This window comes from Hemicordylus capensis, chromosome 10, assembly GCF_027244095.1.
Source record: "Hemicordylus capensis ecotype Gifberg chromosome 10, rHemCap1.1.pri, whole genome shotgun sequence".
Lineage (NCBI taxonomy): Eukaryota > Metazoa > Chordata > Lepidosauria > Squamata > Cordylidae > Hemicordylus > Hemicordylus capensis.
This window is the reverse complement of record NC_069666.1, coordinates 13,395,799-13,407,952: the sequence shown is the minus strand read 5'-3', so window position 1 is coordinate 13,407,952 and position 12,154 is coordinate 13,395,799. Positions and strand designations below refer to the sequence as shown.

The 12,154-nt window shown below is 46.6% G+C and overlaps 1 long non-coding RNA gene across 2 annotated transcripts in view; it reads left to right on the top strand.

Annotated features, from left to right (window-relative positions):
- LOC128334676 (uncharacterized) overlaps positions 1-11,208 on the top strand; it is a 33,449-nt gene extending 22,241 nt beyond the window's left edge. For both annotated transcript variants that reach the window (XR_008311355.1, XR_008311354.1), the window contains exons 2-3: positions 13-93; positions 10,980-11,208. This is a non-coding gene — a long non-coding RNA (uncharacterized LOC128334676). The remainder of the gene's footprint in view (positions 1-12; positions 94-10,979) is intronic.
- The last annotated feature ends 946 nt before the right edge of the window (positions 11,209-12,154 follow it).

Here is a 12,154-nt window from a genome sequence, read left to right as displayed (position 1 = left end):
AATCATTTTCAGTAAGCTGGGAGGTAATTACACCCATGGCTGAAGTGTGTGGAATGATTTACGTGAGTCCGAAGACCAGCATGAGAAATATTAGTAAGTATTGCTCAGGAGAATGTGTGTTGCTATAGTTCATTTGCTTAATATGTTACATCTTTCATCAAAGCTCTTATCTCTGGCTACCCCTTCTCCATCATGTCTCCTGCCTGCTGTTCCACACTACAGAACCTTTGCACTACAGAACCTTATTTTCTGTGTGTAAAATTAACACATACTTATTTTTAAAGCCCTATCCACATCCACACTCTTCTTAAAGCACAATAGTTTTTTCCCCATGTCCAGCACTTGATAAACAAGCTAGACAAGTATGGACATTTTTGATGAAACACTCATACAGCATAATGTCTGAATCAGGCTCATGACTTGAACCTGAATCCAAAATTATGCTGTATAGATAAAATTATGCTGTACACTGGCGCATGTGTTTGTGTGTGGATAGGAAGTGTACTTCTGTACCTGCATTTCGTGTAACATGTGAATGGTTGTACCTGTGTACACTGTACACCCATTGTACAGTGTACATGGGGGTGGGGGTGAACATTGAAGATATAAGTCATTAGATTTGGCTCGGGGAGTTCAGTGAAATGAAGGGGGAACTCATCAAAGGGGGTATCTGCACCTTCCCCCCCCCAACCTTGAGTATGTAGAAAGGATATTATTTTTGGTTGGCCCTTTTTCAAACTGATAGGCACTTGGCCATCAGACTTTGCTATTAGAAGGGATGGTGATGGTGATGGAGTTGTAGATATTCATAGGAACATAGGAAGCTGCCATATACTGAGTCAGACCATTGGTCTATCCAGCTCAGTATTGTCTTCACAAACGGGCAGCGGCTTCTCCAAGGTTGCAGGCAGGAATCTCTCTCAGCTCTATCTCGGAGATGCTGCCAGGGAGGGAACTTGGAACCTCCTGCTCCTCCCAGGGTGGCTCCATTCCCTGAGGGGAATATCTTACAGTGTGCACACATCAAGTCTCCCATTCATATGCAACCAGGGTGGCCCCTGCTTAGCTAAGGGGACAAGTCATGCTTGCTACCCCAAGACCAGCTCTCCTCCTGTCATTCCTGGCAGGCTGCAGCCTCTCAGGCTGGTCAATCCCATTTATCTGCAATCATTTTACTGTATGGCTCTATCCTTAATCTCAATGATCCCTTGTTATCTCTTACCTCAAGTGGCCTGCTGCCAATGCACTTACTAGGATTGCCAGCTGATCTGGGGTGGGTAGGGCCTGCCTGGGGTGCTCCTGTGCCTTTAGCACACACACACATGGGCCAGGGACTAGAAATCTGAAGAGAAGCATGTTCTAGCCTCCACCACCAGCCAGAGGACTCTGGACCCCAGGGGAGTTTGTGCATCCCCCTCCCTCCCAGGAGGAACATATTGGCAAGAGGGAAATCAGCTGGAACCCACCACCACCACCACTGGCCAGAGAAGGATCTGTCGCAGCAATCTTGCTTCCCACCCCAAACCCCCGCCGCCAGCAAGAACTCTGATCTACTTCCATTGCCAGTTGCCTGTTTAGAGTCTGCAGACCTCAAGGGAAATTCCCTTTGGCCAATTTAAAATCCTCACTTTGGGGCTTGATGCCACCAGCCACAAGGCTAAAGACAGTTGGGTTATGTGCATGCATGTACATTTTAAATTATTCTTTTATGATTACAATCAAAAGACAGGGGGGAGATCTAGATGAGAATAAAACAGCAACTCGGTCTGCAGAAATTGGCAGGTGAAGATTTTAATGGCCTAGAGATTAGATCTATTGCCTGCAAATGTTTTCAGATCAAACCACTCCTCAGTCCAGGGCCATGTTTCCCAACAGGTGTGCCACAGGACGCGAGTATGCCCTGGCCGAATCAAGCCCCAAAGTGAGGATTTTAAATTCCTCACTTTGAAGACTGACTTGCCTCCTTCTGAGCTGGGAGAATGCGTCACTTCTGCTGTATTATGGGATGAGTCAGGCAAATTGGGGAAATGACTTGACTAGCAAGCCAGAGATTGCCAGTTTGAATCCCCACTGCTATGTTTCCCAGATTATGGGAAACACCTATATTGGGCAGCAGCAATATAGGAAGAGGCTGAACGGCATCTTCTCATACTTCACGGGAGGAGGCAATGGTCAACCCCTCCTGTATTCTACCAAAGACAACCACAGGGCTCTGTGGTTGTCAGGAGTTGACACCGACCCGATGGCACACTTTACTTTTATAGCCCAGAAAGTGAGCAGTTTAACCTCCCCGCTTCTGGGTTTGACTCACCCCATCGCTCATCAGGAGGGATGTGTTTCTCCTGGCATAGAAGGGCATGAGTCAGCTTTGAAAGTGAGAAGTTTAAAGTCCTCGCTTTCTGGGCTAACTTGCCCCATAATGCAGCAAAAGAAAAAGGAGAAGGAAAGGGAGGAGTGTGCTGGGGTACAAATGTAATTAAAGAAGGTATGGTGTGGCACAAAGAAAACATTAGGAAATGCTGGTCTAGAGGAGCAAGCAAGAGCCAATGAAACAAGTTGGCTGCCCTAACCCTATCTGAACAAAACAATCCAGTTTATCACACATCCGCATTCTGAATATATAAAACCCACCCTAAGCCATTCCAATAAATGAAGCTGTCAGATCATCATATGGAATTGCTCTGCAAAGCATTTTAAAACACTATCTTTGTAAACTACTTTCCCGCTGAGCAAATCAAGAACTCGGGTAAGTCTTTAACACAATTTCCAGCCCTCCCCTTTCCAGGTGGAAATATGGCTTTGATCCCACTTTGCCCAAAGTAAAATGCTTCTGCCAATTGCTGGAAGTTTAATCTCTCTTTCCTCTTGACTTGATTGCTTTTTGTTCCCCCCTTAGTGGTGAGGAGTCCAACTCCCGCCTTCCAGCCGTGTCATTAAGCACCGAATGCAGCAGGTACTGAAAATAGCTTCGGCTGGATCAAATTCATGCCGTTGTATTACCACTAGCTAGGGGAAGGAAGCTTAATTGGCCTACGGTGATAATAGGTTTGACTCTAAAGTACTGATGCCAATTTACAAAGCTTTACATGTCTTGGTTCTGTCATTTCGAAAAGACTTGAGCAAAGGGAGTTTTGTTCAACTTCTAAATGGCCTTTATTGGTTCTTTTGTGTACCTAATAGATCATATCCACTTACTCTCCCAGCTATGAAATGTGATTCCTTTATGTTTTACAACACATAATGCAGTCTATTTTTAGGTTGAAATCCGCCCCCCTCCAACATTGCCGCTCCCCACAAATCCATTTGTCTTATTTAGCTTTTAAAATATTTATTCTGCCATATTTTACATGCTTCGTGCTTTGGCCTTGGGGGCATTGCGATAGAATGCCCTCCATGAAAAGTGTGTGTGATTGATTTGATTTTTTTTAAGGCTGACACGATAGGGTTCAGGTTTCACTTGCTCAAAGGGAAAGAGCTGAAAAAGAAAAAAAGTGAGCTGCCCATATAGAAAGAAGGGGAACAACACACAGGAAGGCTGTGGTCGCCAACGGTTGACATAACTGGAGAGATATTAGCATGATAGTCATTTCCAATATAATTTACATTTAGATTATAGAAATGAGTTGTGTATGGGTCTGCCCAGAGGTGTAACTATAGGGGGGGCAGGGGGGGCACGTGCCCCGGGCGCCATCTTTTCTGGTCACATGGGGGGCGCCGCCATGACCAAATTTTTTTTAATTTTTTAAAATTTTTTGTTAATACAAATGTTTCCTGCTCAGTGCAGCAGCGCTGCAGCAGTCAAGGGAGCGCGTCGGTGCCCCCTTCCCCACGAGCAGTCCCTTCTGCGCCGCCTGCGCCCCCCCCCATTGCTTTGCTGGCGCCTGGCGGCCAGTCAGTGGCCTGGCTTGGCGGCGGCGGCGGGCGCTTGTGAGGAAAAACCTAAGTATAATGTATTATGTTGGGGGTGTGGGGGGGGCGCGATTTCAGTGCTTGCCCCGGGCGCCATTTTCCCTAGTTACGCCTCTGGGTCTGCCTTTGAAAAATTTTCAGAAACTGCAGTTGGGTCAAAATAAGGCTGCACGATTATTATCTGGGGCTGGATGTTTTGATCATGCCAGTTCTTTGTCTACTGCACTGGATCCCAGTACATTTCTGGGCCTAATTCAGAGAGCTGGCTTTAACCTTTAAAGCTCTAAACAGCTTGGGACCAAGCTCCTTGAGGGAGCACCGTGCCCTATATGTCCCTTTGGACGAGCGGCCAAGCCTGCTGTTTCGATGGAATATTTTGAGTGCTTTGACTGTTTCGAGCACCATTTTTCCAGGGACTGCTGGTCTACCAATTGCGGTCAGCAGGCGGATTAGTCTTGCGAGGCAGGCTGACACACTAGGTCTGGGGTGGAGGCCTGGTCTACCTGCCTCACAGGGTGAGTAGACCAGGCCTCCACTCCAGACTTCGAGCATTGGCCAGCCCAAGTTGGTAACATAACTCTCAGTAACTCTTCTTTTGCTGTCAAATCCAATACATCTAAAATCAACAGTTGTGATAGAGCTGTATTTGGGAGGGGAGGGGCACCAACTCCCAGCAGCTGTCTTCCTTCTGACAGGCGAGTGGGGCCTCCTGTCTGTGTCCTCATAGAGACATAGGAAGCTGCCTTATGTAGAATCACACCATTGGTTCATCTAGCTCTGTATTGTCTACACTAATTTCCCCAGCCCTACCTGGAGCCGTCTTAAGTGGTGCAGCGGGGAAATGCTGGTCTAATGAGCAGAAGGTTGCTGGTTTGAATCCCCACTGGTACTATATCAGGCAGCAGCGATACAGGAAGGTGCTGAAAGGCATCATCTCATACTGTGTGGAAGATGGCACTGGTAAACCCCTCCTGTATTCTACCAAAGACAACCACAGGGCTCTGTGGGTGCCAGGAGTCGAAATTGTCTCGACAGCACAGTTTACCTTTACCTGGAGATGCTGTTAGAGGTTGAACCCGGGACCTTCTGCATGCAAGCAGATGCTCTGAGCAAAGGCCCCATTCCCTAAGAGAAATATCATACTGCAGTCATGAAGTTGCCCATCCAAATGCAGACCAAGGTAGACACTGTTTAGCAAAGGGGGCAGCTCATGCTTGCTGCCACAAGAGTGGCTCCCTACCCCTAGTATTGATGAGTCTCTTGCTTGGAGGAGGCCCTGGGCTTTAAGTTGCTCTTTATCCGTGGTTTGGTGGAAGGGGTTAGTCTCTGATGAGCCTCGCTTTTTGCACAGGCCCACGGTGTCTTTACTCTAGCTCCCTCCAAACATGTAGATTTTTCGCCCACAAATCCACTTTATGCTCATTGGTTTACCCATGTAGGTCTTTTGATTGCTGCTAGAAAGGAAAAGACCACATATGGCCCACATCTCATTTCTCAGATGTATTATTCCCATCTAGCATAATAAAAGCAATTTGGGAGAGAAAGCTGTAGGTGTGGATGCAGCTGTGAAAGACAACTGTAACTGCATTAGCAAGGCTAGGGGGAAAAAATACCCAGTGAACAATAGAGCGAGCGACTTTATCATAAGCATGATGGTTTCAAGAGGTTCCAGCCCATTGAATCTCTTCTTCCCATATGTTTGAACATCTGGAATATGAGGAAGTCTTACATGCGGGCACATACGTTGATGCGTATAACAGTTGCATTGTTTCCTCTCTGCTACGAACAGGTATTCTGTTTGCTTCTTACTTCCCATATTCAGTGCCCAAGGGAGACGTTAGAATTAGGGGTGTGCACAACGTTCCCAAGTTGATATGTTCCACTTCGAAATGGCCCATTTCAAGGGTTCCGAGCTTGGAAAAGAACACCCCTAAAGGGCGGGGGTGAGTGCTGTTCCAAGCTTGGAACAGAATGACCTGCTCCAAGATGGAATGTTCCAACCCTGTTCTGATCGCCATTATGGATTAAAAAATGGCTCTTGGAACAGGGTCAGTCGGTTCTGACGAGCCAGGGTCATTCCATCGGAACAACAGGCTCATCCAGTTATCTGAATGGGAAATTTCACATACTTTGTGTTCCATTCTGAGCTCAGAACAGAATGCAAAATGTGTTTCATGCACACCCCTAGTTGCAATTGGTTACAGATGGAAATATCAGGACTATGGAGTAATCTATGATGGTGGCCATGAAAATAACTTAAATTGCCTCCAGCCTTGGAGGCATGATACCTCTAAATACCAGTTGCAAGGAAGCAACAGCAAGAGAGAGGGTTTGCCATGCCCATTTCCAAAGCCACGCCCCACTCAGGTAGATGGTATAATTTGGAGGGTTCTCTTACAAGAAGTCAAGGACCCTGCAGAGCTTGAACCTCATGTGTTTATTCACCCAGAAGAGCAGATTCTCTGGATTGTCAACCACAAAAGGTGGAGAATCTTCCTTGTAATAGAAGATCAGCAGAATAGTTATGGACTATGTAAGAGATCAAATATGGAATATTTCCATAGGAATCACTAGTGGCTTTCTATATTTGGAAATTGAGAATGGGATCAACATTTCTTCCTTCAGCCAGAAGTTTCTAGAAGATGTTTGGTATTTTACAGTCTCTGGTTCCATAAATAACAAATTGATAATAACAGAGATGAAAAATTTTAAGCCATCAAATGATCTTTTTTCTTTCTTCCTAATTTCCCCAGCTCCATCAGACCTAGCTAATTATTGTGGCTAATTCCTATTCTTCACCTATGCTAATAAAATGCACAGTCATGAATCTGTCTTGAGGAGATTTTAAATAAATCCCTGTACATTTATGAATTCAGATGAACATATAATTTGCAGCATTCTGAACTGTTGCATGTTAAATAACTGTCTTGCCATGCAGTCATTTGCATTTCAATGAGGACTGCCTTAGCACTTTATCCTGAATTAACAGAAAATATGGAAGAATTGTTCAACGTTGGTTTGTCTTTCCAGTTTTCCTCTGCACGTTGCATGCAACACTGAGGTTCAAAAAAGGAAGGAAGCTGGGATAGAATTTCCTGTTGGTTCTGTGGGTACTGCTTATACACAATCTAATCAGATTGTTTCCACTAGATCCAAAGTTAGGAAAAGTGCAAAAATGCCTCACTGTCTTTATCAGGGAGTCTTTCCATACATTCACTAAATATGTGGACAGAAAGTTGGAACATGCCTGCTGTTCCTGTTCCTGACTGCCATACATTCAGTTGAAGGTGTTAATTAATGTCAGGAACTACCTGTGTTCAGACTGGGGATCTGTGAGCCTTCAGAGTGCTGCCCCTTGTGGCAGTCAGATGAATTACATTAGCTGAATGACATCATAAGGGTGAAAAATTATTATAATGGAGTTCTCATGCCCACTCAGGGAGGAGAGCTGGTTGTGTGGTAGCAAGCATGAATTGTCTCCTTTGCTAAGCAGGGACCACCCTGGTTTGCATTTGAATGTGAGACTACATGTGTGAGCACTGGAAGATACTCCCCTTAGGGGATGGGGCCACTCTGCAAAGATCATGTAAGATTCCAAATTCCTGCCCTGGCAACTCCAAGATAGGGCTGGAAGAGACCCCTACCTGCAACCTTGGAGAAGCTGCTGCCAGTCTGTGTAGACAGCACTGAGCTAGATGGACCAAGGGTCTGAGCTAGATGGACCAAGACCCTAAGGCAGCTTCCTATGTTCCTATGACCCCACTCAGCCAGGCTGCAAATGGGATCCTGTCATATCCTAGTTGCCAGCAAAGCAAGCAAGGCAGGTAAACAGTAGGGATGCGCACACGAACTGGTTTGGAGGCCTTTTTACGGACCTCCGAACCGGTTCGAAAGTTCAGCAGTTCAGCCGGTTCGATGCGAGGGATAGCTTTAAGGACTGGGGAGGGTGCTCTCCCCCGACCGGCCGCATTTCCCCTGCCAGCGCTGTGTTAAAAAATGGTCCCATGGTGCAGCAGCAGTACTTGAGTCTCCTGGGTTGTAGTCCGACACCATAACCGATACACCACACTGGCTCCTTGTGTGTCCTGGTGTGCCGATATTGGGGCATGCAACAGTGTGCAGGGGAGGGACTCCGGTTCCCAGCATGCTGGTTCTGTGTTTCTTGCACGATTGTTTCCTTCAGGATGGAGCACCCAGCCATCTGCCCAGTTGGCCGAGCCCGGCTTCCCAGAGGCAGCACTCTGTGCATTGTGCAGATAACACTCCGCTTCCCTCTCCAAAACCAATTGAAGGCAACAATCCAAAGCGCCCAACTGTGGATTATGGGATGCTGTCTCAGAGGCTAGTTAGAAGGCCCTTCACCTCCTGTGAGCTGCAGCTCTCTTGGAAAAATCCCAACCACCAGCGTATTATGGATTTCTAAGTAAAGAGCCATGTCATGTTAAAGGTGTATTTCCCAGAGTGGTCCTAAATGGGAAAGATAGATTGCATTATGCAACACTATTGCAAAGCACAGACGTCGTCACCATTTAAAGTAGGTACTTAGGACGTGTGATTGCAATGTCACATTTGCCACAGGATCTCAGAGACAGGGATGCTTCAGCACAGGGTGGGGAGCCATTAGTGCAGCCGTTTCCCTCCTTCAAGTGCCACTGGAACTTGTGGCGGATACTGCTGCCTTACTTAAAAATGCCCCCTGAACTGCTGATGAAAAGGAAGTTGCCGGCGTTAAACTCATCAGGGAGCAATTAACTCTGATCAGTGTCGGCCAGGTGCTGCCATTTTACAGAGCCAAGGTGCAAATTCATACTAACAGGGCAAAGACAAATGAGACCTGAGGCCAGGGGCTGTAGGGGTCTGGTTTGGAAGGATGTGATCCGTGGCCCCCTTTTGCATAGCAGGCTTTCATTCACTGATTGACATACCAGCCTCTTCTGTAAAAGAAAAGCGACCGTCCAATTTGCCGGGGAAGGCTCCAACAGGCAGCAAGGGGTAGCAGATGCTTCCCCCCAACTTTTCCTGCTCCCCTATCCGTCAGACTGGAACTTTGCAGCAAAGTGTCAGTTGTAGTAAGTTGTGGTCCTGTAGCTTAAATTATTTCCATAGGCCTTGGTTGTTTAAAGAAGCCTCTACCCCAGAACAAACAGCAGAAGCTGGTACAGCCAATTAGGTAGGAGACTCCTCCAGCCTCCCAGGTACGCCAGCTGTGATCCTACTTTGAGAAGTCAGACCTCACCTCAGTCACTCATGCTTGGGTAACATATCCAGATTGGACTGCTGCAATACGCTCTACATGGGGCTGCCCTTGAAGACGGTTCGGAAGCTTCAGCTGGTCCAGAATGTTGCCGCAAGGATGCTCGTGACTGCAAGCTGCTTCATGAGTGTCACACCCATCCTGTGGCAGCTTCACTGGTTACCGGTCTGCTTCCGGGGTAGATTCTGTTGGGAATTCTCTCTGGTAAGAGATACCCTTCTATTACAGCAGAGTGCACTGAGGCACAACACAGTGGAGTCTGCCTAGGCATGCGTGTCTGCTGAGAGTAAAAGAAACTTGGAGCCAGTTCATCGTTTCAAATTAATATAAGGAGTCTTTACTGGTGAACTCCATTCTAGATTGTAAAGTGGAGAGATAGGATCTCTAATCTAGCTAGCTAGCTGAATGCAGAGGGATAGATTCTGCATCTCTGCACACATGGTGCAAGGAAAGAGAAGCATGCGTGTTGCAAGGAAGAAGAAGAGGGAAGAAGAAAGTGGAAGGCAGGCACACAGTCCCTGAGAGTAGCAATCTACATATCTGTCACGCCCTCGATCTCAGACAGCGAGGAGGAAGGGGAAGCTGTCAACTTTTCAGCCGATGCCGGGGTGTCTGAGGGGCAGAGCCCGGCTGTCAGTTTCCAAGAAACAGCTGAGGCAGATGATTCGGAGCAGGCACAACAACCTGAGACAGCAGAAACCATGACGGACCAATCAGAAGAGGAGCTATGCAAGCAACCTCCACTGACTCCACAACAGAGGCGTATTACAAGGTGCAGAACTCAGCTTGAAACTATCAGGAGGAGTAAACGCCTCTTGCCAAGGGCTGAGAGGCCTTGAACTCCTGCCAGCTGGGAGCTCTCGGCTTGTACTATAAATTATGTCACCAGCTTTCTATTCACTGCTGGAAAGCAACGTTTGTCAACTTCTGTGGCGACAGCTTGCAGCCAAGCCCGATAAATAAGAACTGTGTCTGAGCCGTACCTTGTTTCTGCAGCTCCATTGGGTACTGTGGACTTCCCTGCCAGGTGGCCAGATACTGACAATATCAAAGGGATAGTGTCAGAGCAGTAGAGAGAAAGGATGACCAATGTCTTGACCCCTCTAGCCCTCTGACTCACTAATCTCCCCCCCCCCCATCATTGAGACACGAGACAGCGCAGAGTCCTTCACTTCCAACAGATTCAAGGTTCTGGTCTTGACCTTTAAAGCCCTACACGGCTTGGGGCTGGGGTATCTTTTGGACCGCATTCGCCCATATGAACCTGCCAGGGCCCTCCGCTCATCATCTCAGGCCCTGCTCATGGCCCCGCCGCTAACAGAGATCTGGTTGGTGGGGACTAGACAATACTTCTGCTTGCATGCAGAAGGTTCCAAGTTCCCTCCCTGGCAGCATCTCCAAGATAGGGCTGAGAGAGACTCCTGACTGTAACCTTGGAGAAACTGCTGCCAGTCTGTGTAGACAATACTGAGCTAGATGGACCAATGGTCTGGGTTTCCTGTGTTCCTATGTCCCCTGAAATGGTATCGATGTCAAGCTTTGAAGGCCTGGCTTGTGGGTTAATAACAAATCCATCTAGAGTTAAGGCATCTCCATTTCTGAAAATGTCTGGAAGGCAACCAAAATCTAACTTATCAGCATAATTTACATCCATTTGTGCCCAGCCTCATTTAGCATTTAAACAGGTTAAAATAGACCTTCAGTAAAATATCTTCATGTGTTGTTTGTGTTTTGAGCTATGCTTTAGGAACATTGTGTATCCCAATCCTGAAAATATATCTAGGTGTTTTGATTGTGTAATTTATTTTTTTCTAAGACAGAAAGAAAACACCTGTTTGGAAACCAATTATGAACTGCAGAGAACTATCAGTCCTAATTAATGAATAGCTACAGGATTCTCATTTAAGCAAAATCAGCTTGGGATGTAAATGATGCAATCAAGTCCTGATTCATTCTGCCATGCAACGTAAAGAAGTACAATTCAATTCAAATCAAACCCTCTTGTAGAATTTGCATGTTTGAAAGGTTCTGTGTCTGCTGTTGCACAACTGTCACCCTATTTTAGAAAGAAGTAAAGGGTATAAGTAGCTGGAAAGTATTCTTGCTTACCCATGCTTTCAAAACTTAATTGCTTAGATATCAGTTTTCCCCCAAGTCGACTTCACATCTGCCTTAAACTTGTCTTTTATTCCAGATGCTAAAGCAGAGAAACAAAACAGAAGAAGTGATTGCAACTAGCTTCTGTTCATTGTGTACTGTCCAATTATGAACTAACACAAGCCTGCTCAACTTAGGCCCCCCCCAGCTGCTTTTGGACTACAACTCCCATAATCCCCAGCCACTGTGGCCCTGACTTGTCCCCTTAGCTAAGCAGGGGCCACCCTGGTTGCATATGAATGGGAGACTTGATGTGTGAGCACTGTAAGATTGTCCCCTTAGGGGATGGAGCTGCTCTGGGAAGAGCAGAAGGTTCCAAGTTCCCTCCCTGGCAGCATCTCCAAGATAGGACTAAGAGAGATTCCTGCCTGCAACCTTGGAGAAGCCGCTGCCAGTCTTTGTAGACAATACTGAGCTAGATGGACCAATGGTCTGACTCAGTATATGGCAGCTTCTATGTTCCTAAGGGTTGTGTGTTATCCAACACTTTGTCAAGACTGGTCCCTCTTTTGATCAAGAGGGACCAGTTATAAATGATATTATTTTCCGGTGGCCTTCTTTTTCCCCTTGTTCTGATACAATTTGTTAATTTAACTACCACTTGACCACATCTGTAACTACTTTCTTAATACAGAGTGTTGGTGGGGATACCTTTTGCAAGATTGGGGTTTACTTGCTGAATGGTGTGCAGCCCTGCAGAAGCTATCTCCTATCCATCCATTAGCAGAAACAATGATCCTGTGTAATCCAAGGTTAATTTCGGAGCCAGAGTCACTGAGGAGGGGACCTTAAGAACTGAAATGCATCAGCAAATGGCAGCCCTCTCGGGAGAAG